Source organism: Entelurus aequoreus, linkage group LG13 (genome assembly GCF_033978785.1).
Source record: "Entelurus aequoreus isolate RoL-2023_Sb linkage group LG13, RoL_Eaeq_v1.1, whole genome shotgun sequence".
Taxonomy (NCBI): domain Eukaryota; kingdom Metazoa; phylum Chordata; class Actinopteri; order Syngnathiformes; family Syngnathidae; genus Entelurus; species Entelurus aequoreus.
Window position 1 is genome coordinate 35,323,244 of NC_084743.1, and position 24,386 is coordinate 35,347,629.

The following is a 24,386-nucleotide window of genomic DNA, read 5'->3' on the forward strand; positions in this document are numbered from 1 at the left end:
CCCCATCTTTCTACACAATATCTCACATATGGTAACACCGAAATCATGGTACCAATACAGAAAACTATTGCATCTAATAGAGAATGTCTCATTTGCACCGCTGGTGGTGAAATCTATCAAAATTAGGGTGGTCCCAAAAAGGAGTGATTTTTCAAATTGACTGTCTGTTGGTTTTAAAAGTGCTCCCCCTCTGGTCAACATTTGAAATAACAAGTGTGTGTAAAAATTTGAAGTGCTCTCCCTCTCGCCAACATATGTAATAACAGGTGTGTGTAAGAAATTTAAATGCGCCCCCTTTGGGCAAAATTAATCAAAAAAGAAAATAAATATATAGAGACATACTGTAATAACTTGAAGTAAATAATGAAGATTAAAAACCAATTACAAACAAAAAATTCAACAAATTAGCTAAAAGCTTACTTTTTTTACATTTGCATTGTTTGTATATACTATTAATGTTGTAAATACAAATCTTTATATATCTAGAAAGGGTGGTCCTAAAGAGGTAGGCATTTTTCAGAGGTCTCAAGAAGGTAACAAATACAAGAATGTGTGTGTGTGTGTGTGTGTGTGTGTGTGTGTGTGTGTGTGTGTGTGTGTGTGTGTGTGTGTGTGTGTGTGTGTGTGTGTGTGTGTGTGTGTGTGTGTGTGTGTGTGTGTGTGTGTGTGTGTGTGTGTGTGTGTGTGTGTGTACAATGCTCGTATGGGATGTTGTTACGGCTGTTTTGTTGTTTGCTACAAATAGAAAAATAAAGTGGTCGTTCTGCAAGGCCAAACTGTCATCTTTTACACGAGTCAAGTCAAGTCAGTGTCGTCAAAGACACCTGATGGACGGCGAAGCTTGAAACGTTCCGCAATGTGCCGTTCAGCAGCTGTTACAAATCTCGAATGGCAGGACCGACTTTATTTCCTTCTGCTCCTCCGTAAGGACAGAATAAACTGTTTGTGGTTCGCTTTACTACAATTCCTCTTACCACGTGATTAAGCACGAATTCGCGAGATCTTAGGCAGAGATCCGAAATCCGGGGTGAGTCATTTTCCACAAATGTTGATACCACATTATATCTGACATGAATAGTGACGACTCCGAGTAGCAAAAAAAACTTGGGCAAACAAATACAGAGAGACAACAAAAGACAGTTGGAGAAGACCCAAGGTCATGGAAATAAGGGATTGGTCGATAAGGGAGGACATGACGGATGCGACCAGATGAAACAGCCCTAAGTGCAGCATGAGATAAACAAGGAAACCAATTAGTCACTAAGGCAAAATCATAAAGCCTCTTTCTCAGAAAACAAAGACTAAATCCACAAACAGAACATTAATAGACATCCTGCCTGTGAAGAACATCCTCATTTAAATGTGACTGCACAATTACAGTGTTACTAAGAATATACATTGACCTAAATGACTTGAACAAAATCAATAACCGTGGGCACTAGAGGACTTTTTTGCTCCATGACATATCCAAAATATGTAACATCTATACGAGGGTTTTCACGATACTAAAATGTCAGTAGTCGGTACCGATACCTATGAACTTCCACGATTCTTGATACACGTTTGTACTTATCTCAATACCACGATGAAAGTAAACAAAACTGAACCCATGTACTTTTAAATTCACTACTTTATTGAAGTGATTTAAAGTGTCTAGTATTTAAGATGACTGTGCTTTAACATCTTTTTACACATAATATAAATTGTAGTATCAGCTACATTCAAAAAAAGAACAGCAGTGGCGTTGAGCCTTCAAGTATACAAAACAAAACAATATTGTATCAATATTCCGGGAGTGTGACATCATTGTGCAATTTGTAATGAAAAAGGGTATATTTGCGTTTTCAATAGTATCAACATTTCAGTTAGTTTTTTATTATGTTATGCTTTTTTGCTCCATTTAACCATTTTTTATGTTTTTTGTTTGTTGATTGTATTTCTACAATGTTTCACAGGCCCATAAAAAAAGAGCTGCATTCAGCAAGTGGCCCCCAGGCCACACTTTGTCTTCCTGGTGAAATAAGTAAAGCAGTGGTGTTCAAAGTTATGCCAATTGACAGAAGAGCGTCTCTAAGATGTGTTTTGTCAGCACTTATGGGAGAGATAAAGGTTGGGTTGCACTCTTCTGGATGTTTTTGTGCACTGTGGTAATGCACACTACCTGGGCTTGTAAAGGCGGATCTCCGCTCTTACTTGCGGGACGAATGCTTTCGTAACTATTTGTATTTGATTACTCAAAAATTGCATGACGTAAGAAACACCTCTTTTGTCTTTTAATATGTACATTTACTTGCTAAATATGGAGACAAAGTAGCTTAAGTGCATCACAGATCATTTCTGCTATGTCTTATTTTTTGGCAAAACAGGCACATATGAAGTGTGTTTTCAAGCAGAGTTACGCCACACATACATTTCTGCTACACTAACAACGTTACACTGCGATGAGGTGGCGACTTGTCCAGGGTGTACCCCGCCTTCCGCCCGATTGTAGCTGAGATAGGATCCAGCACCCCCCGCGACCCAGAAGGGAATAAGCGGTAGAAAATGGATGGATGGATTGATAACAACCTTACAGTAGGAAGGGGATTCATAAGGGCATATTTGTCACGGTTTACCTGACACATGAAACGTGACAAATTAGGGGGGTGCACTATCCACTTTGACTGCCAGATGGCAGTAGTGTTGAATATGTTAAAATGTATTTTGTGGCAATTCCAACTTTGACCACAGCGTCCTTTGCTATGTAGAGTGGTGCTTTCCATCATTTTTAGCAGACTGCATTGCAAAATGATCAACCCCCTTTCTTCCTCTCACCCAGGAAGGGGGCCATATGAATCCCTTCTTTACTGTACATTATCATCTCTTTGTGGTCAAGAGCGAGAAAGTATTTCACTATTATCCGTATTTAGTACGGACAATACTGAAAAAATCATGTATCAATGTACTTTTTTGCGTGTTGGTATCTACTTGTTATTAAACTATCGATACTTCTTTGGATGATCTTGGTATCAAAATCAAGGGAAGATTATGATAATTACTGTAAATGTGTTTTTACATAGTGACCATCAGGTTTTAGGTCACCTCTCTGACAGAGGCGCTTCTCCCCTGATTGCGCAGCAATGGGAAGGGTCAATTTATGGATGATGCTGATTGGTACCGACAAAGCAGAAACCTTCCACCACATTTGTGCCCTGGAGACAATCCTCACTGAGGGCTACAGACAATTCCTTTGACTTTATGATTGGTTTGTGCTGTCACCTGTAAGTCCATACATAGACAAGTGTCTACCCATGTCCAATCCACAGGTGTACTCCAAGGAAGCAGAGAGACATTTCTGAGAATGATCAGTGGAAACCGGATGCACCTGAGCTCAATTTTCCACTTCATCGAAATGGGGTGAAAACGAATGTACTCTCAGGGCATAGCATAGATTGCAGCTGGACTGTTCAGGTTGTCTTAGATGACGCTTCACTTCTCATCCGATCATCAGCTGGTTTTATATGCTCACAGACTTAGGACAGCTCTAGGTTGAGGTGTTGTCTAGGACCCTTTTTTTCCCCTGCATTATGTCTCCCAAGGGTGAAGCAGACACTTCTGATGGCAGTGCGTCAAAGCAAAGGAACATGAAGTTAAATTAAACATAACGTATTATCCGGGCTGTAGAGAGCACTGCTATTCAAGCTGCACCCACCTAATTTTAGAAGAAGAAAATATTTTTACATATATTCGCCGCACATGACTGACTATAAGCCGCAGATATACACCAGTAAAAAAAATGTTGTAAACATTTATTTACATACTTTAATTGTTTCTAAACAGTGCCTGTCACACGGCAGTTAAACAGCTGATCAAACCAAACAGAAGTTTTCGTCATGGAGCCACCACCTGCAGGAGCTCGCTCTCCAATCAGCTAAACAGACTCAGTGATGTTTTGGTGAATTTATGAAACTGAAAAAATACACCAAGAATATCATTGTAAGTTAGTCATTCTAACACAGACACTTGTAAACGGGTTAGCATGTTGATCAATGTAAGTATAAACTGTTTTTTAGTTGTATTGTAAAACTTACAAATGTTGCTTGGATGATGAAGAATCCTTTTCAGCGGAATTGCTAAGGATGAATACTTCCGGTTCAAGGCATGAAACAGGAAGTGCATTTGCTTATAAACTTTTAGATATATTGTAAAACTTACAAACGTTGCTTGGTGTGATGAATGAAGAAACCATCATTCATTCCACAAAGAGAGAACTGTTTTTGTCTTTGCCATCAAGAGATTATGACTCTGCCCCCCTCTCCCTTGTGGAAGGGGGGGCACAGGTCCGGTGGCCATGGATGAAGTGCTGGGTGTCCAGAGTCGGGACCCGGGGTGGACCGCTCGCCTGTGCATCAGTTGGGGACATCTCTGCGCTGCTGACCCGTCTGCGCTCGGGATGGTCTCCTGCTGGCCCCACTATGGACTGGACTCTCACTATTATGTTAGATCCACTATGGACTGGACTTTCACAATATTATGCTAGACCCACTCGACGTCCATTGCATCCGGTCTCCCCTAGAGAGAGGGGGGGGGGGGGGGTCGTCACCCACATCTGCAGTCCTCTCCAAGGTTTCTTTTCCTTGCCTTTATATGGGATCTGAACCGAGGATGTCGCTGTGGCTTGTGCAGCCCTTTGAGATACTTGTGATTTAGGGCTATATAAATAAACATTGATTGATTGATTGATGTGAATACTGACACTAAATCTCTTCAATATACTATTTGTAACGATGTCGACTTTTTTTTGTGGGGGGGTGGGGGGGGGGGGTTACCTTTCATTCACAATCCTTATGTAAGACAACAACACATATGTTAGTTTTTTCTGTGCATTCTAAATAGTAAATAAATGCAATCAAAAGCCTGCATACAATGGAGCCTACTGGAGTCGCTCTATTCTGCCTATAAAGCCCTTGAAAAAACATCCAAACACCTTCATTAAGTTTTTATATACATGATGTAAGTATATATGTAATGTAGTAACATGCACATTTATAATAGCATTTAATATTTACATATTTTGAACATTTTGAGCATTCGGTGGCGCATTAATTTCAAAAACTTATCACGACGTTCGCTTTTTCCTTCAACAAAATTCCTGATTATCACTCACAGTAAACTTTATGAGAGCCAACAAACATAATCAAACATCACTTACTGTACAATGCCTGCTGTCATTAGGAAGCCGACTGATAGAATCGTGTTATATTCCTGTTTGGATGAAGAATGACTCGTCTTAGCAAAGACAAAAGGGAGGTGGAACCAAGCGCAGATCAAGCGTCTTTTCATGTCTTTCTCGCCATTTCTGGGTCTAAATGGGATGCCAATGTTGACCATCTCGTCGGGGTATGTTTTCATCCTTCTACTATCCAGGTGAAAGGTATTATTTATGATCGAGAATAAACTTCCGCTAGCTTTGGGCCGTGAAAGCAGCTCACCAGCCGCTGATGTCAAAACAGCAGCACAAGACATTAGCACCCCCTAATCACGGTGCCGCTAAAAATGGTTTGTTTGCGTAGGCGCTTATAAAAACAATATTGACTTTTACTTACGAGTTAGAATTAGAGATGGCCGATAATATCGGACTGCTGATATTATCGGCCAATAAATGCTTTAAAATGTAATATCGGAAATTATCGGTATCGGTTTCAAAATGATCGGTATCGGTTTCAAAAAGTAAAATGTATGACTTTTTAAAACACCGCTTTATATACGGACGTAGGGAGAAGTACAGAGCGCCAATAAACCTTAAAGGCACTGCCTTTGCATGCCGGCCCAGTCACACAATATCTACGGCTTTTCACACACACAAGTGAATTCCATGCATACTTGGTCAACAGCCATACAGGTCACACTGAGGGTGAACGTATAAACAACTTTAACATTGTTAAAAATATGTGCCACACTGTGAAACCACACCAAACAAGAATGACAAACACATTTCGGGAGAACATCCGCACCGTAACACAACATAAACACAACAGAACAAATACTCAGAACCCCTTGCAGCACTAACTCTTCCGGGAAGCTACAATATACACCCCCCGCTACCCCCCCAGCTCAACCTCCTCATGCTCTCTCAGGGAGAGCATGTCCCAAATTCCAAGCTGCTGTTTTGAGGCATGTTAAAAAAAATAATGCATTTTGTGACTTCAATAATAAATATGGCAGTGCCATGTTGGCATTTTTTTCCATAACTTGAGTTGATTTATTTTGGAAAACCTTGTTACATTGTTTAATGCAGGAGTCCCCAAACTACGGCCCGCGGGCCAGATGCGGCCTGCCAGCGTCCAAAATCCGGCATGCGGGTAGTTCCAAGTAAAAAATAAAAAAAAATTAAAAAATTTAAAAAATTGTTTTTTTAAATTATTATTTTTTTAATCTGTTCTTTTTCACCCATCCATCAATCCATTTTCCACCGCTTGTTACTGAGTCTCCTAGGCAGATACGGCACGCCAGAGTCCAAAATCCGGCCCGCGAGTAGTCCTGCCTAAAAAGTAAATAAAAATTGTATTTATTTATTCTTTGATTATAATTTTTTTTAATCTGTCGTTTTTCGCCCATCCTACAATCCATTCTCTACCGCTTGTTACTGGGTCTCCTAGGCAGATAAGGCACGCCAGCATCCAAAATCCGGCCCGCGGGTAATACCAAGTAAAAAAAAAAAAATTGTATATATACATTTTTTTTCAATCCGTCCTTTTTCACCTATCCATCAATCCATTTTCTCCTAGCCGCTCAAGCAAATCATATTGTCTAAAAATGCATTTTCCCAGCGGTAACGGGACGTCATCACGGTTGCGCCACAAAGGCGGCAAGTGCGCGATCTTTCAGTCAATTAGTGCACGAGGGGAAAAAATGGGGAAACATAAATTAGACTCCGAGTGTACAGTTTTTAAACATCAGTGGACAGATGACTTTTGTTCAGTTTAAGGAAAAGACAGTTTACACTGTATTTATATATATATATATATATATATATATATATATATATATATATATATATATATATATATATATATATATATATATATATATATATATATATATATATATATATATATATATATACCTGTATATATATATATATATATATAGTGCGGCCGATGGTCAAATTTTTTTAACCCAATACGGCCCCCGGGTCAAAAAGTTTGGGGACCCCTGGTTTAATGCATCCAGCGGGGCATCACAACAAAATTAAGCATAATAATGTGTTAATTCCACGACTGTATGTATCGGTATCGGTTGATATCGGAATCGGTAATTAAGAGTTGGACAATATCGGAATATCGGATATCGGCAAAAAAGCCATTATCGGACATCTATAGTTAGAATGCATTAAAAAATGAATAAATCTGTCGTCTTGTCTCTCATAACGACTGTGAACAATAGGCAAAGTTCCAAAAAAAGGGAAGTTTCCCTTAAAAAGGCTGTGGTCTTAAACTTTTGATCAGCTGATGAACAGCATATTTCACTTTGCTAGTCAACATTTTTTTTGTTTCACTCCCATTTCTTCATTTTGCATTTTAAAGCCCTACTTAGAACCTTCTTAAGATCCAACAGTGCAAAATGTAAATTCTTAATTTTGCAACTGGCCTTAGAAGTTTGTTTATAGGAGTTTTGGAGGTATGAGTCTCTGCCATTGTATGTGTGTGTGTGCGGGAGTGTGTGTGTGTTCAGTCTTACAGGGTTGTCAAACTGAGTGTGTTCCCTTGTGCTTGCATGAAGGCGTTTGTGTGTTTGCGTCCACAGGATCTGTACAGCAGAGTTTTCGAAGCCAGAGGCACAGATCCCGCTTAATCTGCAGTTAACGGCTGTTTAAACAACCTCCATAAACGTTTAACAGCTCTGCCTATGCCCTATTCAATGGGAGGCATTTTACTTCACGCAGAAACAGGCGACCAAGGCGAGCGCCCCCCGACTTGCATGTAATGTGTGTAAGAAGGCAGCCATTATCAGCCTCACAATGACACAATTCACTCGGACTGTGATCCCGTTTGGTTTGTGTCGGGACTGATGGATATCTTGTTGGAGGAGGTCATCAAGAGCTGGTGCATGAAGGATTGATGTGTTCACTGGGTTCCAGAGTCTTTCCTTTGGCAATGTTTCTTGTAGGAGATGAAAAGATGCGACGCGCAGCTGACGGTTTACATCCACAGTAAATAATGTTGTTTTTTTTATTTACAAAGGGGTGTCTCGGTTTTTGTTTGCAATACTTACCATAAAGTCCAAGACAGATCGAATCAAATGTAAACCGAAACGAAAAAAAGTATTGTTTTTCATGCAGTAAACCGATGTGGGTTAGTTTGTTATGTAGCAACGTTTGGTCGTACGATATCCGAAAACAGAATCCTCTTAAAAGTGAGGTGTATTCTTATTACTTAATTTTGATGCTTCTCAAACAATTCCAACATCAAAATGCTAAACTCATTAAGAACACGATGGCGAGCTATAGACACATTTAAAAACAATTCCTGATTTATTTATTTTTCTATTCCACATTTTCTCTGACTTTTTGAAAAACTGTCTATTTTTTCTTTCTTTCTTTAATTTATTTCGAACATGAACACACTTACAGCACAATACATCACAATTTCATATCATTTCTCTTTACATTCTGTTCAAAAAGGAGTAGGAAGAAGCAAAGCTTATTTAATCCTACCCCTTTCCCACTTCAATGCATTTACAAATACCTACGTTCATTGACTAACTTCTTTTTGTAGCACAATTACATCAGTGAATGATTAATACAGCAGTTGTTGTAATAGATAATTAAGTCAGTCATGATAAACATACTGAGATTAAGAATATCCCATTTTCAATAAGGTTGAAGGTATTTCTCATAATTCTTCTACTTTGTACTTTGTAAGCACTATTAATTTGAATAACCTCTTAAAGGCCTACTGAAATGATTTTTTTTTATTTAAACGGGGATAGCAGATCCATTCTATGTGTCATACTTGATCATTTCGCGATATTGCCATATTTTTGCTGAAAGGATTTAGTATAGAACAACGACGATAAAGTTCACAACTTTTGGTCGCTGATAAAAAAAAGCCTTGCCTTACCGGAAGTAGCGTGACGTCACAGGAGGAAGGATTCCTCACAATTCCCCATTGTTTACAATGGAGCGACAGAGATTCGGACCGAGAAAGTGATGATTACCCCATTAATTTGAGCAAGGATGAAAGATTCGTGGATGGGGAACGTTAGAGTGAAGGACTAGAGAGGCAATGCAGGGTGTATCTTTTTTCGCTCTAACCGTAACTTAGGTACAAGGTCTCATTGGATTCCACACAATCTCCTTTTTCTATTGTGGATCACGGATTTGTATTTCAAACCACCTCGGATACTATATCCTCTTGAAAATGAGAGTCGAGAACGCGAAATGGACATTCACAGTGACTTTTATCTCCACGACAATACATCGTTGACGCACTTTAGCTACGGAGCTAACATGATAGCATCGGGCTCAAATGCAGATAGAAACAAAATTTTAAAAAACCCTGACTGGAAGGATAGACAGAAGATCAACAATACTATTAAACCATGAACATGTAAATACACGGTTAATAATTTCCAGCTTGGCGAAGCTTAACAATTGGAGCTAACTTAGCTACGGAGCTAACGTGATAGCATCAGGCTCAAATGCAGATAGAAACACAATTTAAAAATACCCTGACTGGAAGGATAGACAGAAGATCAACAATACTATTAAACCATGAACATGTAAATACACGGTTAATAATTTCCAGCTTGGCGAAGCTTAACAATTGAAGCTAACTACGGAGCGGCGGCGGGCGTTGTAGCTTTCGACGACACCCCGGCCGCCATCAGAGTCGGCAAGAAACATATATTTCCCCAAAGTTACGTACGTGACATGCACATAGCGACACGCACGTACGGGCAAGCGATCAAATGTTTGGAAGCTAAGTGCTAAGTAGTAGCCTTAGCTTCCCGTGCGATCGGCAACTTGTTCCGTCGGTTTGTTTTTGTTTTGTACCTCTTTGAGTGTTATTTTACTATTAAATCATGTTTCTACCTGCAAGTCCTGTCCGGAGTCGTCCACTTGCACCCTGGGAGAGCAAACCCCACATCACCATGCGACCCGGTCGTAACATTATCTGTATTAAGGATTTTCCTTACAGCATTTTAGCTGACTTTAAGCTCTTACGCAGTCACACAATTTGCTGTCTACTAATCAGCCCTTAAAGGCCTACTGAAATGAAATGTTCTTATTTAAACGGGGATAGCAGGTCCATTCTATGTGTCGTACTTGATCATTTCGCGATATTGCCATATTTTTGCTGAAAGGATTTAGTAGAGAACATCGACGATAAAGTTCGCAACTTTTGGTCGCTGATAAAAAAGCCTTGCCTGTACCGGAAGTAGCGTGACGTCACAGGTTGTGGAGCTCCTCACATCTGGACATTGTTTACAATCATGGCCACCAGGAGTGAGAGCGATTCGGACCGAGAAAGCGACAATTACCCCATTAATTTGAGCGAGGATGAAAGATTTGTGGATGAGGAAAGTGAGAGTGAAGGATTAGAGGGCAGTGGAAGTGATTCAGATAGGGAAGATGCTGTGAGACGCGGGTGGGACCTGATATTCAGCTGGGAATGACTAAACAGTAAATAAACACAAGACATATATATACTCTATTAGCCACAACACAACCAGGCTTATATTTAATATGCCACAAATTAATCTCGCATAACAAACACCTACCCCCTCCCGTCCATATAACCCGCACAACACACTCAATCCCACAGCCCAAAGTACCGTTCACCTCCGCAAAGTTCATACAGCACATATATTTCCCCAAAGTTACGTACGTGACATGCACATAGCGGCACGCACGTACGGGCAAGTGATCAAATGTTTGGAAGCCGCAGCTGGGTACTCACGGTAGCGCATATCCAACTCAAAGTCCTCCTGGTAAGAGTCTCTGTTGTCCCAGTTCTCCACAGGCCAATGGTAAAGCTTGACTGTCATATTTCGGGAATGTAAACAATGAAACACCGGCTACGACGCAGCCGTTATGTGTTTGAGTTGCTGCAGCCGGCCGCTAATACACCGCTTCCCACCTACAGCTTTCTTCTTTGCTCTCTCCATTGTTCATTGAACAAATTGCAAAAGATTCACCAACACAGATGTCCAGAATACTGTGGAATTTTGCGATGAAAACAGACGACTTAATAGCTGACCACAATGGTGTCCCAAAATGTCCGCTACAATCCGTGACGTCACGCGCAAACGTCATCATACCGAGACGTTTTCAGCAGGATTTTTCGCGGGAAATTTAAAAATGCACTTTACTAATCTAACCCGGCCGTATTGGCATGTGTTGCAATGTTAAGATTTCATCATTGATATAAAAACTATCAGACTGCGTGGTCGGTAGTAGTGGGTTTCAGTAGGCCTTTAAGCCATCCATCAGCTCAAAGATGGAATTGCTGGACAGACAATACAGTATGTCAAATTTTTTCATTTCTGACAAAAATATGTTGATTGTCAACATGAACACAGAAGATAATCTCTCTTCATTGTCTGTCATATTGCAGCGATATTTTCCTTCTGACCACAGTACATCCATTTGTACATACTGTACGTACAGTCCAGTAAATCTGCCAGTTTGCTCTGAGATTCCTAACATACTAAGTAAATATAAATGCAAAACAGTTTTAGACTTGATGAATTACAATGCGAGGGCTAAACCATTATATTTGCATCTTCTCCATGTTTGTTGGGAGTCCTGATAATCAGCATTATTTCTACATATAAAATACTACTACCATTTACAATTGGTTCTGAGGTGCAGCTCTTAACTCAAAACACTTGTATCTTAAATCAACATCCCCTATTGAAATTCAATGAAATCAGTTTTACTGCTCTGCCCCCCATAAAGCAGCAAAATGCTGACATGTCAAATGCCTCCTAAAAAGATAAACAAGCCTTCAGATATTTACCTCAGCTGTGTCCCAGCGTTCTGTTTACATGCTAAATATTGTACTTTTGAAAGATTCCTTCAAAAGGGATGCACGTTTAGGGAGCCACAATTACATTTCCATATTTATTGTTACACATATGCAGGCGCTGCATGAATTCGATGAGGTTGCATGTCTTGCCAAATCGCCAGCTCCAATTCAAGAGCAATCTGCCACGAACGTGTCATCTATCCACAGTGCGAAGCTGCTTTTAAGATACTAATACTCACCATTGTGGCGGAAAAAAAAAAAATTTAGGTCACATTATCGCTGTAGGACTAAAGGAAAAGGAATGGCTAAACATGCTACATAAAATTGGAATGGGGTTTAGAAGGCCCCATTCGTCGCGATTTACCTAACATATGAGACGTGACGAATTGGGGGGGGTGCACTATCCACTTTAGCTGCCAGATGGCAATAGAGAGTTCAATATCTTAAAATGTGTTATGTGGTAATTTCAACTTTGACCACAGCATCAGTTGCTGTGCAGAGTGGCGCTTTCCATAATTTTCAGCAGGCAGCATTGCAAATAGATTACCCCCATCCCCATCAGCAAAACCACTCAAAGGTTTGTAATACATCAAGATTTCATCCTAAAAAGTTCCTTAAAGTCACGCACGCTGTGTCAGTTTGAAGTGAATGCACTTTACTCACGACAAGTCATGACTGTCCATCTAGCATTCTCCATTAATCAACAGGCCAATATTAAAGGCCTACTGAAACCCACTACTACCGACCACACAGTCTGATAGTTTATATATCAATGATGAAATCTTAACATTGCAACACATGCCAATACGGCCGGGTTAACTTATAAAGTGCAATTTTAAATTTCCAGCTAAACTTCCAGTTGAAAACGTCTATGTATGATGACGTATGCGCGTGACGTCAATCGTTGAAACGGAAGTATGCGGACACATTGAATCCAATACAAAAAGCTCTGTTTTCATCTCAAAATTCCACAGTATTCTGGACATCTGTGTTGGTGAATCTTTTGCAATTTGTTTAATGAACAATGGAGACTGCAAAGAAGAAAGTTGTAGGTGGGATCGGTGTATTAGCGGCGGACTACAGCAACACAACTAGGAGGACTTTGAGGTTAGCAGACGCACTAGCCGAATGACCTCACCTTGACTTCCTCCGTCTCCGGGCCGCCGACCGCATCGGTGATCGGGTGAAGTCCTTCCTTGTACCGTCGATCGCTGGAACGCAGGTGAGCACGGGTCGTGATGAGCAGATGAGAGCTGGCTGGCGTAGGTGCAGAGCTAATGTTTTTAGCATAGCTCTGTCGAGGTTCCGTAGCTAAGTTAGCTTCAATGGCGTCGTTAGCAACAGCATTGCTAAGCTTCGCCAAGCTGGAAAGCATTAACCGTGTAGTTACATGTCCAGAGTTTGGTAGTATTGTTGATCTTCTGTCTATCCTTCCAGTCAGGGGCTTATTTATTTTGTTTATATCTGCATTTAAGCACGATGCTATCACCTTAGCTCCGTAGCTAAAGTGCTTCACCGATGTATTGTTGTGGAGATAAAAGTCACTGTGAATGTCCATTTCGCATTCTTGACTCTCATTTTCAAGAGGATATAGTATCTGAGGTGGTTTAAAATACAAATCCGTGATCCAGAATAGAAAAAGGAGAGAGTGTGGAATCCAATGAGCCAGCTTGTACCTAAGTTACAGTCAGAGCGAAAAAAGATACGTTCTGCACTGCACGCTAGTCCTTCACTTTCACGTTCCTCATCCACGAATCGTTCATCCTCGCTCAAATTAATGGGGTAATCGTCGCTTTCTCGGTCCGAATCTCTCTCGCTGCTGGTCTAAACAATAGGAAAATGTGAGCAGCCCTTCCACCGGTGTCGTCACGCTACTTCCGGTAGGGGCAAGGCTTTTTTTTATCAGAGACCAAAAGTTGCGAACTTTATCGTCGTTGTTCTATACTAAATCCTTTCAGTAAAAATATCGCGAAATGATCAAGTATGACACATAGAATGGATCTGCTATCCCCGTTTAAATAAAAAAAATTCATTTCAGTAGGCCTTTAATCCACTCAAAAAAGTGAAATAATGAGGTCATATAATAATCCATAAAGTTGCTTTGAAGCAAGATAGCATCCTACGGCTACACTACGGCTTCCGGTCCGTCAGTCACATACTTGCCAACCTTGAAACCTCCGATTTCGGGAGGTGGGGGGTGGGGGATGGGGGGCGTGGTCGGGGTGGGGCGTGGTTGGGGGTGTGGTTAAGAGGGGAGGAGTATATTTACAGCTAAAATTCACCAAGTCAAGTATTTCATATATATATGTATATATATATATATATATATATATATATATATATATATATATATATCTACATCCTGAAAATATGCAAACAAAACTGTGTTTAGATAATTGATACTTCAAACTTGCATAAATAAATCTTAAGGAATACAACATAACTTGGCTTCTGAGAGCTTCAAAATGTAATGAATAAAATTCTAAAGATGTTGATAAACAAGCAATTATTTTAATAATTAAATATGGTCATTTTAAATTAATTATTATGATCATTTAAAATTATTTATTTAAAATATGTTTATTTTAATGTATAATTCTATGGCTGGATGTAATAAGGAGTCAGAAAAAATACAAATAAAAATATAATTAATTTTGATGTTTTTAGCAAAATATAGTAAAAATGTATTTAGTTTTTTTTATTTTTTTATTAATAAATATATTTATTTTTAGGTAAGATAGACATAATAATACAATTTATCTCTAGTCTGGATGATTTAGTTCTTGTCACCCTGTTGTCCTCCCGTCTCTTCCCCATGGAGATGCCTTACGTCAACAACACGGTCGGCGGCCCGTCGGTGCGCAGCTCGTACATCGCCGCCTCTACTTCACCCTCAGCAGCCTGACCAGCGTCGGCTTTGGCAACGCCGAGAAGATGTTCTCCATCTGCACCATGCTCATCGGCGGTATGCCGATGAGCATTTTTCATATGGAAAAACGTGACTGGGCAGGCACGCTGTTTATATCGTGGGAAAGCGGACGTGAAAAAAGGCTGTCCTCACTCAGGTCCGCATGGAGCTGGAGAGGGCGTGGCCATTTTCAGGAGAATATTTGTCCCGGGAGGTTTTCGAGAGAGGTGCTGAATTTCGGGAGTCTCCCGGAAAATTCGGGAGGGTTGGTAAGTATGGTCACTCAAATATGTCCATGTGCAACATAAACACAAATAACAATTCCTATTGTTACAAAATTCACACCCACATAACATGCTAATTGATTGCACTGCAAAAAGTCAGTGTTCAAAAACAAGAACAAAAATTACAAAAATTAGGGGTATTTTATTTGAACTTAGAAAAATTATCTGCCAATAGAACAAGAAAATTTGTCTCGTCAAGACTTTCCAAAACAAGTAAAATTAACTAACCTCAATGAACCCAAAAATACCTTAAAATAAGTATATTCTCACTAATAACAACTGTACTACTATATGAGTACGTATTTTCTATTGTTTCATTGAAAATAAAACAGCAAAGTCCATTTGGCTGTCATCTGTTTTAATATGAGACACAATTGTGTCAAAGTCATGATTTTTTTTTACATGCTTGAAATAAGAATGTATTACTTTAAAAAAAGTAGTTTTATACTTGTGAGTGTTGATGACACAGCTTTGCAACAGTTGATATTCTAGTTTCAAGCATGTTTTACTCAATATAGGTCATAAAATGTCAGCAACAAGATGTAATATCTTACTGAAATAATTTAGGACCAAAACCCTTCAAACAAGTAAAACACTCTAGCATAACATCTGCTTACTGAGAAGAATTATCTTATCAGACAGAAAATAAGCAAATATCACCCTTATTTGAGATATTTAATCTTACTTATATTTCAGTTTTTGCAGCGTGTATTGATTTATATGATTATATTTGATAGGAGGTCTATGTTTTGCACAGCATGCCATATATAAATATTGCTTCCAGTTTAGTGTAATTGTAATGAATAGAAACACTGTGATGGATTTGTGTGGTGTTTACAAGAAGATGAAATGACTGCATTTCAACTTCCACTGCACACATAGTTGACTTCTTTAAGACCTAAAAAAACAGGTGTTGATAAAATACTTCCCGACTCTGAGATGTTACAGTACATCGAGGTGGGGGTGTTTTGGTTATGGTTCAATTTGTGCTTATTAAAATGCTAATTAAAAAGCATTCTTTCCACATCTTTATTTCCACAAATTACATATAGTACGGACAGGAGTACCGATAAATACCGGCATTGAAAAGGAATATCGACAAGGGTATCGTACCAATAAAATCTTAACAATAAACATCCCTACTTAACACCCATATTGCGCACTAATTTAATACTTAATCTGATTTCCAAAAATACTCACAAATTCTAAATGTAATAAAATAAGCTTCATAAAAATGTGTCATTGTGAAGTGAATTATATTTATATAGCGCTCTTCTCTAGTGACTCAAAGCGCTTTACATAGTGAAACCCAATATCTAAGTTACATTCAAACCAGTGTGGGTGGCACTGGGAGCAGGTGGGTAAAGTGTCTTGCCCAAGGACACAACGGCAGTGACTAGGATGGCGGAAGCGGGAATCGAACCTGGAACCCTCAAGTTGCTGGCACGGCCACTTTACCAGCCGAGCTATGTGTTTACTTTAGTTACTTGCCATAAAACATTTAATAATTATATTATCTATTCTCAGAGTATCGGATCGGGACTTGAAATCAGATCAGATGTGAGGTCAAACATTTGGCTTGGGACTGAAGGCCAAAAAAGCGAATGGGGACATCCCTACTAACTAAAGATATTTGATTTATAAATGACAATTTCTACTTTGTGGAAATTCACTAATCAAGTCTGGAATTGATCAACAGCATTTACTCTTTTTACCATGACTGCTCAATCTTGAAAATTGGCTTTGGACACCCTCGTTTGAGTGAATCTGGTAAAACCTGAGGAAAAATACCCTAAGTCTAAGGTCCTGAAACTAAGAAAATCCAAAAACTCAGTTGCTGCCAAGCGTTTACACGACGCTGAACATCAGCAGCCGTTGCACAAGAACAAAGCACAATAAAAACAGTATCAGCAGCATTGTGTGAGTAAGCGCACACAAACACACTCAGTGTTGTGTGTCGGACGGCGAGCAGAGCGTTTAGGAGGGCGAGACTCCGCTCAGTACTGAATGCTAGTACAGTGATTTACTGTTCCTCTCAGCAGTGTTATAAACGCTGCTCCGTTTGTTAATGAGCTTCTGACATGCTGCATGTTTCCAGCGTTTTTCCCTTCGGCTCAGCCGCAACAGCTGCCTGATGGCTGTTCCTATTAAAAGGGCATTGACAGTAGTACACACTCTGTGGTAAAAAGTAACATTCCGTGCTTTGCAAATATGTGTGAGGCTGGTTCAGTGTTCAGATCCAGTCTCTCCAAGCCAGGATTTTACTGGATTTGGTTGTGATTATCACTGCCGAAAATGCCTTGCAGCAAACGTTTCGGGCCTTCGTTTATTCAGATAACATTACATCAGCTTGGTGTTTTGCAAATGTGTTACCAATGGTTGTAATGTTCTTTGTAACTGTGACACACTTGTACGGTCTTACTAACTCCACTGATACTTTGAGTTTTATTAGTAATCTGTTCCAAGAAGGTCCGACAACGACTGGATCATACAAAAATCGGATACAGTAAACCCTTGTTTATCGCTGTTCATTGGCTGTTATTTTCTTCATGTCTTTAGCGCAAAATTTATGACGAAAGTGGTGAAGCTGAAATTTAATTTGCACTTGTATTTTTTTATTAATTTAGTTATGTTTTCATTTTAGCGCTGCGTAATTGCATGTAAATGTATTTTTCTTTTTTTTCAGTCTTTTCTTGAGTTTTGTTAGTAATCTGTTCCAAGAAGGTCAGACAACGACTGGATCATACAAAAATCAGATACAGTAAACCCTTATTTATCTCTGTTTATTGGCTGTTATTTTCTTCATGTCTTTAGCACAAAATTTATGACTAAAGTGGTGAAGCTGAATTTTCATTTTGCACTTTATTTTTCGTATTAATTTAGTGATAATGTATTTATTTTAGAGCTGTGTAATTGCATGGAAATATATTTTTCTCTTTTGTTCAGTCTTTTCCTATTCAATGTATTTGATTGGCACTTATTTTTGAATCAGCCTGACCTAAGTCGTAAAATAATATTTTCGATTAACACTTGGTTTCATATAATTTGACAAGGTTCATCCAATTAAACTGTAAGTAGGTTAATTATAATCAATAAATACGATTAAAATCAAAAGTAAAATGATTAATTCAGTGTCAATAATTAAATGAGACATAAAACAACATCTACAACTTATATAAAAAATAAGTACATTCCTCTAGTTGGAAGTGGAATTGTTGTGGATGACAATGCATGATCTGCTAAAGGTTTGCGCGTACTAAACACATGCAAACTTGATAGCACACGCAAAACTGATCGACTTAACACGTGCGCAGTGGATTGCGTCTTTTAAGTGAGCAGAATAAGGAGCATAATCCTTTTAGTGTCTCTGTCTTCATGAATATGCAGAATATATACTGATTATCAGAACGCCCACAATATGCAAATATATTATACAGCACACGCAACGGGATTCATCATCACTGATCACTGTTTCACGAGCACTATTTTGCGTTTTATTTAGCGCCTCTGAAAAGTATGTGCTAACAGATAGTTACGCACACGGCTGTGAGAAAGGAGGTGCTCATGCTGCAAAGACAGGCGGTGGACAGAGGATTCTCGGTCCTACACGTGTGTGTCAACATATTTGGACTGTCAGAAATTCAGCAACATCCTTTTCTAAAATATTAGCTGGGTGACTTAAGGGTCTGATTAAAACAAATTAAATCGATGCCTTTTAGTGTCTGTTGGCATTTTATGTTAAATGACGTTAGTTTTTTAGATATACATCGGTAGCGTATCACCTATATGAAAGTTTGCATTTTTTCACGCGTTGAGTGTAATAAGTGCAACCTCTCTCCCATGAGCGCACATTGAATGCTGAAAAAAGAGGATTTCAGTGTACAGGTCCTGCAGGACTGCTTTTAAAATGCCCATAAACATTGGTACATGTCTCCTGCTAGTTTGAAAACATAGCAAAATGTCACAGGTAGGAAGGAGCATGATAACATGAATGTGCAGTAAATCGGGAGTTCTGAACCTTTTTGACCTTGGGCACAACATTTCCACTACAGAAAGGCTTGTGACCCACTTAAATGTTAGCATTGAATTAGTAATCTTACTCTTGATGTTACTCATGTTCAATAGTTATATATCTACTATCACCCCATGTTGCAGCATGACAATGCACGGCCCCATGTTGCAAGGATCTGCGCATGGGATGCTGTGGATCGGCATATATGACAGCAGGTTCCAGTTCCTGACAATATCCATCAACTTCCCACAGCCATTGAAGAAGAGTGGGACAACATTCCGCAGGCCACAATCTACAACCTGATCAACTCTATGCGAAGGGGATGTGTTGCACTGCATATGGCAAAATTGGTGGTCACACCAGATATTGATTGCTTTTATTATTGGTTTGCTCCAGTATAACAAAGTTATTATGAAGAATATATTTAGACTTATTAAACTCAATAAATGGTTTGTCTTAAAAATACACACATGAATTTGTATTCAGTGTTAAAAAAACAAAACATCATATAGTTCTCACATGGGCTTCATGGCTCTCTTAGCAAAAAGGTTGCTGACCCTGTAATCTAGTTTGGTTAAATGTGCATGAAATGACAACATCATGAAAAATCCTGGAGGTGTTTTAGGTTCTATCGGATCAATACTCGACTGAGGAGATTGATATTTTTCAGTTTTCTTCTGTGTTGTGTTGAGATGTTGTTATAATGACCTACACCAGGAGGTTATGTGTATTGTTAGTTGGCTAGTTGTGTCAAAGGCTTTAAATGTTTTTCAAGTACTAGCCCTGGATTTACCTGGAAGTAGCCTAATAACAATAAAAAATGTTGTTGAATAAATAACAATTTTCAAATTATGTTATGCCTCCCTTTTATTAGCATTATCAAATTCAAAGATCTTACATTTTTATATTATTAATTTCTCAGTTCATTAAATGTATTTACCAAGGGGTAAATAAATGCCAATTTTCAAATGAAGGAATATGTTCTTGTTACTACCAGAAACCTGAAAAACTAAAATTAATTATATTTTTGTAATAAAAAAATTAAATATAATTACTAAATGTTAAATAACAGCAGTTGTTTTTTGTGCATCATAATAAGTCACCAATTATTGGTTTCAATAGACAAGTCCACAATAACAGTAGATAGATTATTTCACATGCAAGTAGAATAGAATAGATCAGAACAGTCCAGCTAAAGTCTGAACTGGCCTTTTCTGTAGGAACACCAAACAGAATGAACATTGTCATGTGACAGGTTTTAACTTACACAACTTTCAGGGTGCTAAAGGCTAACTTTCCCATTCATCTATTATATATGTGTATTTTATATGTTTGTATATTCTATCTGCAATACATTACAAAGGAAAACGACATCTAACAAACCCGGTGCAGAGACGAAATCATTGAAAATAATTCCACTCACCTCAGTGCTGTATGAGTGCATGAGTAATCCAAGAAAGATGTCCATTATGTTTGATCCAGTCTTCCTCTTCCAGTGACTCGTTGCCATGCATGTTATGTCCTAAGATACTGTCTGTCTGGAGGACAATCAGGCTGTGACTGACAGCTGCTAGAACTACAACTGATAGCCAAAATCCATTAGCTAATTACAGCTAGACCAATGGGACGTTGTCGTCACCATCACTGGGTGATTGAACCCAGGACCACAGATCCCGGTATGTCCCAATGTCCTGCCCCGTATGACCAAATCCCCTATCTTGGTCTGTCTGGACTTGACATACAGAGCCACCATTCCGAAAGGACGCTGTCTAGACGACATGCAACTCTTGCACGCTCTACTCGCAAGGGTGGATTATTCTTCAACCACCTGGACCTCGCAAAGATGACACGGTGTACACTTTGGAAACAATTCTCTTTACGTTACAACAGTAGAGTACATTTATGTTGAAACTATGATTTTTGCTCAATATATATATATATATATATATATATATATATATATATATATATATATATATATATATATATATAAATTATTGCGACAATTGCATTATTCATTGTTAACTCAAAATTAAGCGCAGAAATATATAATCTTTATCATTAATAAGTGTATCCGAGACAGATAATTTTAAAGTTTTTAATAACATGACTGGACAATTAATTTGCTTTAATTAAATGTTTTTAAACAGTATGCTTTTTGAAACAACTCAACACGAAAAGGATATAAACACATTTTTAAAGAGGATTTAAAAAATTCCTGCAGTGCATTGGTGTCTTGCCAGATTTTCTATTTTGTAGGAATACAGAATTTGTATTCCTGCTTTAGGAGCACTTGCATTTAGAGGAGAGGATCTACACTTCCATGTTTAGATAACAGTTTCACGCATAATAACACAAAATATGGATTGTTACGATCATGCTTTGATTGTCAAAGATGTTAAGTGATATTTTTTCTACATTAATAAATGTTTCTGATAATCTGTACTTTACATTTTGTATAAATTAGTAGTAGTAGGAGGTTATTTTGGACATGTTAAAAACAAATCAAATAAATAAATAATGAAAAAAGGAAATAAACATTAAGGTACAGAAACAGAAACCAATATTTCACTATGAAAACACGTAGAAAATGAAAACAATACATAATTGTTGGGATTTTTCATATCCAAAAAGAGTGGGAAGAAGTGAAACTTATTTACTCTCACCCCTTATTTTATAATTCAAATAACTAGCTTTCTTATCATCATTATTATTACATACAATTATAAATTTACCAGTCTTATTACAATATATTATCAATAATCTTTTACCCACTTTACTCACTTTTCTTTGGCACAAAAATACAGTACATACGTACAATATACACATACTGTATATTGTCACATGAATACAAGTACTATTTGATGGTAACACCAACCAATAACAGGTAAATAACTACCAAAATAATTACAATAATAATAATAATGTAAACACTTTGTGATTGTTAGAAACCCTGATTCTTGTACATATTGAAAATTATGTCTTTGTATCGAGCTTGAAGACCTTGATGGAAAATAAAAACAAAGGACCCAGATTTTCCTCGCCCGGACGCGGGTCACCGGGCCCCCCCTCTGGAGCCAGGTCCGGAGGTGGGGCAAGATGGCGAGTGCCTGGTGTCCGGGTCTGTCCCCATGCCCGAAGAGGCAACGTGGGTCCCCCCTCCAATGGGCCTTAGAGGTCGGGTGCATTGTGAGCTGGGCGGAAGCCGAAGGCAGGGCACTTGGCGGTCCGATCCTCAGTTACATAAGTTAGCTCTTGGGACGTGGAACGTCACCTCGCTGGGGGAGAAGGAGCCTGAGCTATTGTAGAAGTTCCGGCTAAATATAGTCTAACTCACTTCGACGCACAGCAAGGGCTCTGGAACCTGTTCTCTGGAGTGGGGCTGGACTCTCTTCCACTCTGGCGTTGCACGCAGTGAGAGGCAACAGGCTGGGGTGGCCATTCTTGTTTCCCCCCGGCTCAAAGCCTGCACATTGGAGTTCAACCCAGTGGACGAGAGGGTAGCTTCCCTCCGCATTCGGGTTGGGGGATGTGAAGTGAAGTGAAGTGAATTATATTTATATAGCGCTTTTCTCTAGTGACTCAAAGCGCTTTACATAGTGAAACCCAATATCTAAGTTACATTTAAACCAGTGTGGGTGGCACTGGGGGCAGGTGGGTAAAGTGTCTTGCCCAAGGACACAACAGCAGTGACTAGGATGGCGGAAGCGGGAATCGAACATGGAACCCTGAAGTTGCTGGCACAGCCACTCTACCAACCGAGCTCCGCCGCCCCACCGGGATGGCTCCTGACCGGGATGGGTCCTGACTGTTGTTTGTGCTTACGCACCAAACAGCAGTTCAGAGTTTGATTGTGTTATGTTTGGACAAAAGGGGAGGTGACGGCAAACATACACCAGGAACAGTATGAACAATGTTTTATTATGTATATAGACAATATATATATATAATAATAATAATAATAATAATAATAAACAATACAACTAAACTATAGAATGAAGTGTGTGACCAAAATACCAGAGTGTGTGATGTAAGACTATGTGTGTAGTTAGCTGTTGTGTATTACTGTGATGTTGGATGAGGAAGTAGACAAGTCCAAATTGGGCAAGGCAAAAGGGGTCCAAGATGCACGAGGGGTCCGTGGGGCAGAGAAAGACGTCAGAGTCCGGGGGGCGAGCGAGGAGTCGGGAAACGAGGAAGGCAGTCCAAAACACAGGGGAAGATCCAGGGAATAGTGAGACGCACAGCTCACTGTCCAGGCGGCGGAGGGTACTGCGGGGACACGGGAGAAAACAAGGGACAAGTAAGCCACGGAGAGGGAAAACAAGAATAGAGCATAAAGCTTGTTGCTTACTGAACACCATGAGAAAACTAAGTTTCCGCGCCGATCCTTGGGTCCACCCTGCCTTTATCCGGCACACCCTCATCAATCTCAGGTGTGCAGATTTCTGGTGAGTGATTGCAGCTGGTGGCTGCTGCAGGGCGGAGACGCGCGCGGCGCATCCCTGGATGTGCGCACCCGTGGGCGTGTCCCGAGGTGCGCACAGACGGCAGGGGTCTGAGCCGTAACAGTATCCCCCCCTATGGACAGATTCCAGATGTCCTGGAAGTAGAACCCCCCCAAACAGGAACAACAGACAGGGGAGGGCGGAGGGGCGAACTGGTGGTGGGTCGCCGGCCCAAGTGTCCCCGAATCCACCGGGGACGAGTCTGGTGGCGGCGGCGAGTAGAACGCCGCTGAGGCCGGCGCGGCGGGCGACCCAGGAATGGCCACCATCTTGGCCGTCGGGAAGGCAGACACGTGTGGCGCCATAGTGCGTCTCGCCGGAAACGAGGAGGTGACGTCTGAGGCGAAGAGGATGAAGTCGGAGGCGTGGAAGCGGCGGACGTCTTCGGCGGCGTGGAAGCGGCGGACGTCTTCGGCGGCGTGGAAGCGGCGGACGTCTTTGGCGGCGTGGAAGCCGGCGGCGTGGAAGCAGCGGACGTCATCGGCGGCGTGGAAGCAGCGGACGTCATCGGCGGCGTGGAAGCAGCGGACGTCATCGGCGATGCAGGCGTGGAAGCAGCGGACGTCATCGCCGATGCAGGCGTGGAAGCAGCAGACATTGGCGCCGCCGGAGACGAGGAGGATGGCTGAGGATCAGGCCGAGGTGCTGGGGTGGGCGCTG

General features: G+C 40.1%; 1 long non-coding RNA gene across 1 annotated transcript in view; it reads right to left on the reverse strand.

Moving 5' to 3' along the window:
- LOC133663842 (uncharacterized) overlaps positions 1–21,054 on the reverse strand; it is a 48,963-nt gene extending 27,909 nt beyond the window's left edge. The window contains exon 1 of the long non-coding RNA XR_009828420.1: positions 20,642–21,054. This is a non-coding gene — a long non-coding RNA (uncharacterized LOC133663842). The remainder of the gene's footprint in view (positions 1–20,641) is intronic.
- Positions 21,055–24,386: the final 3,332 nt, after the last annotated feature.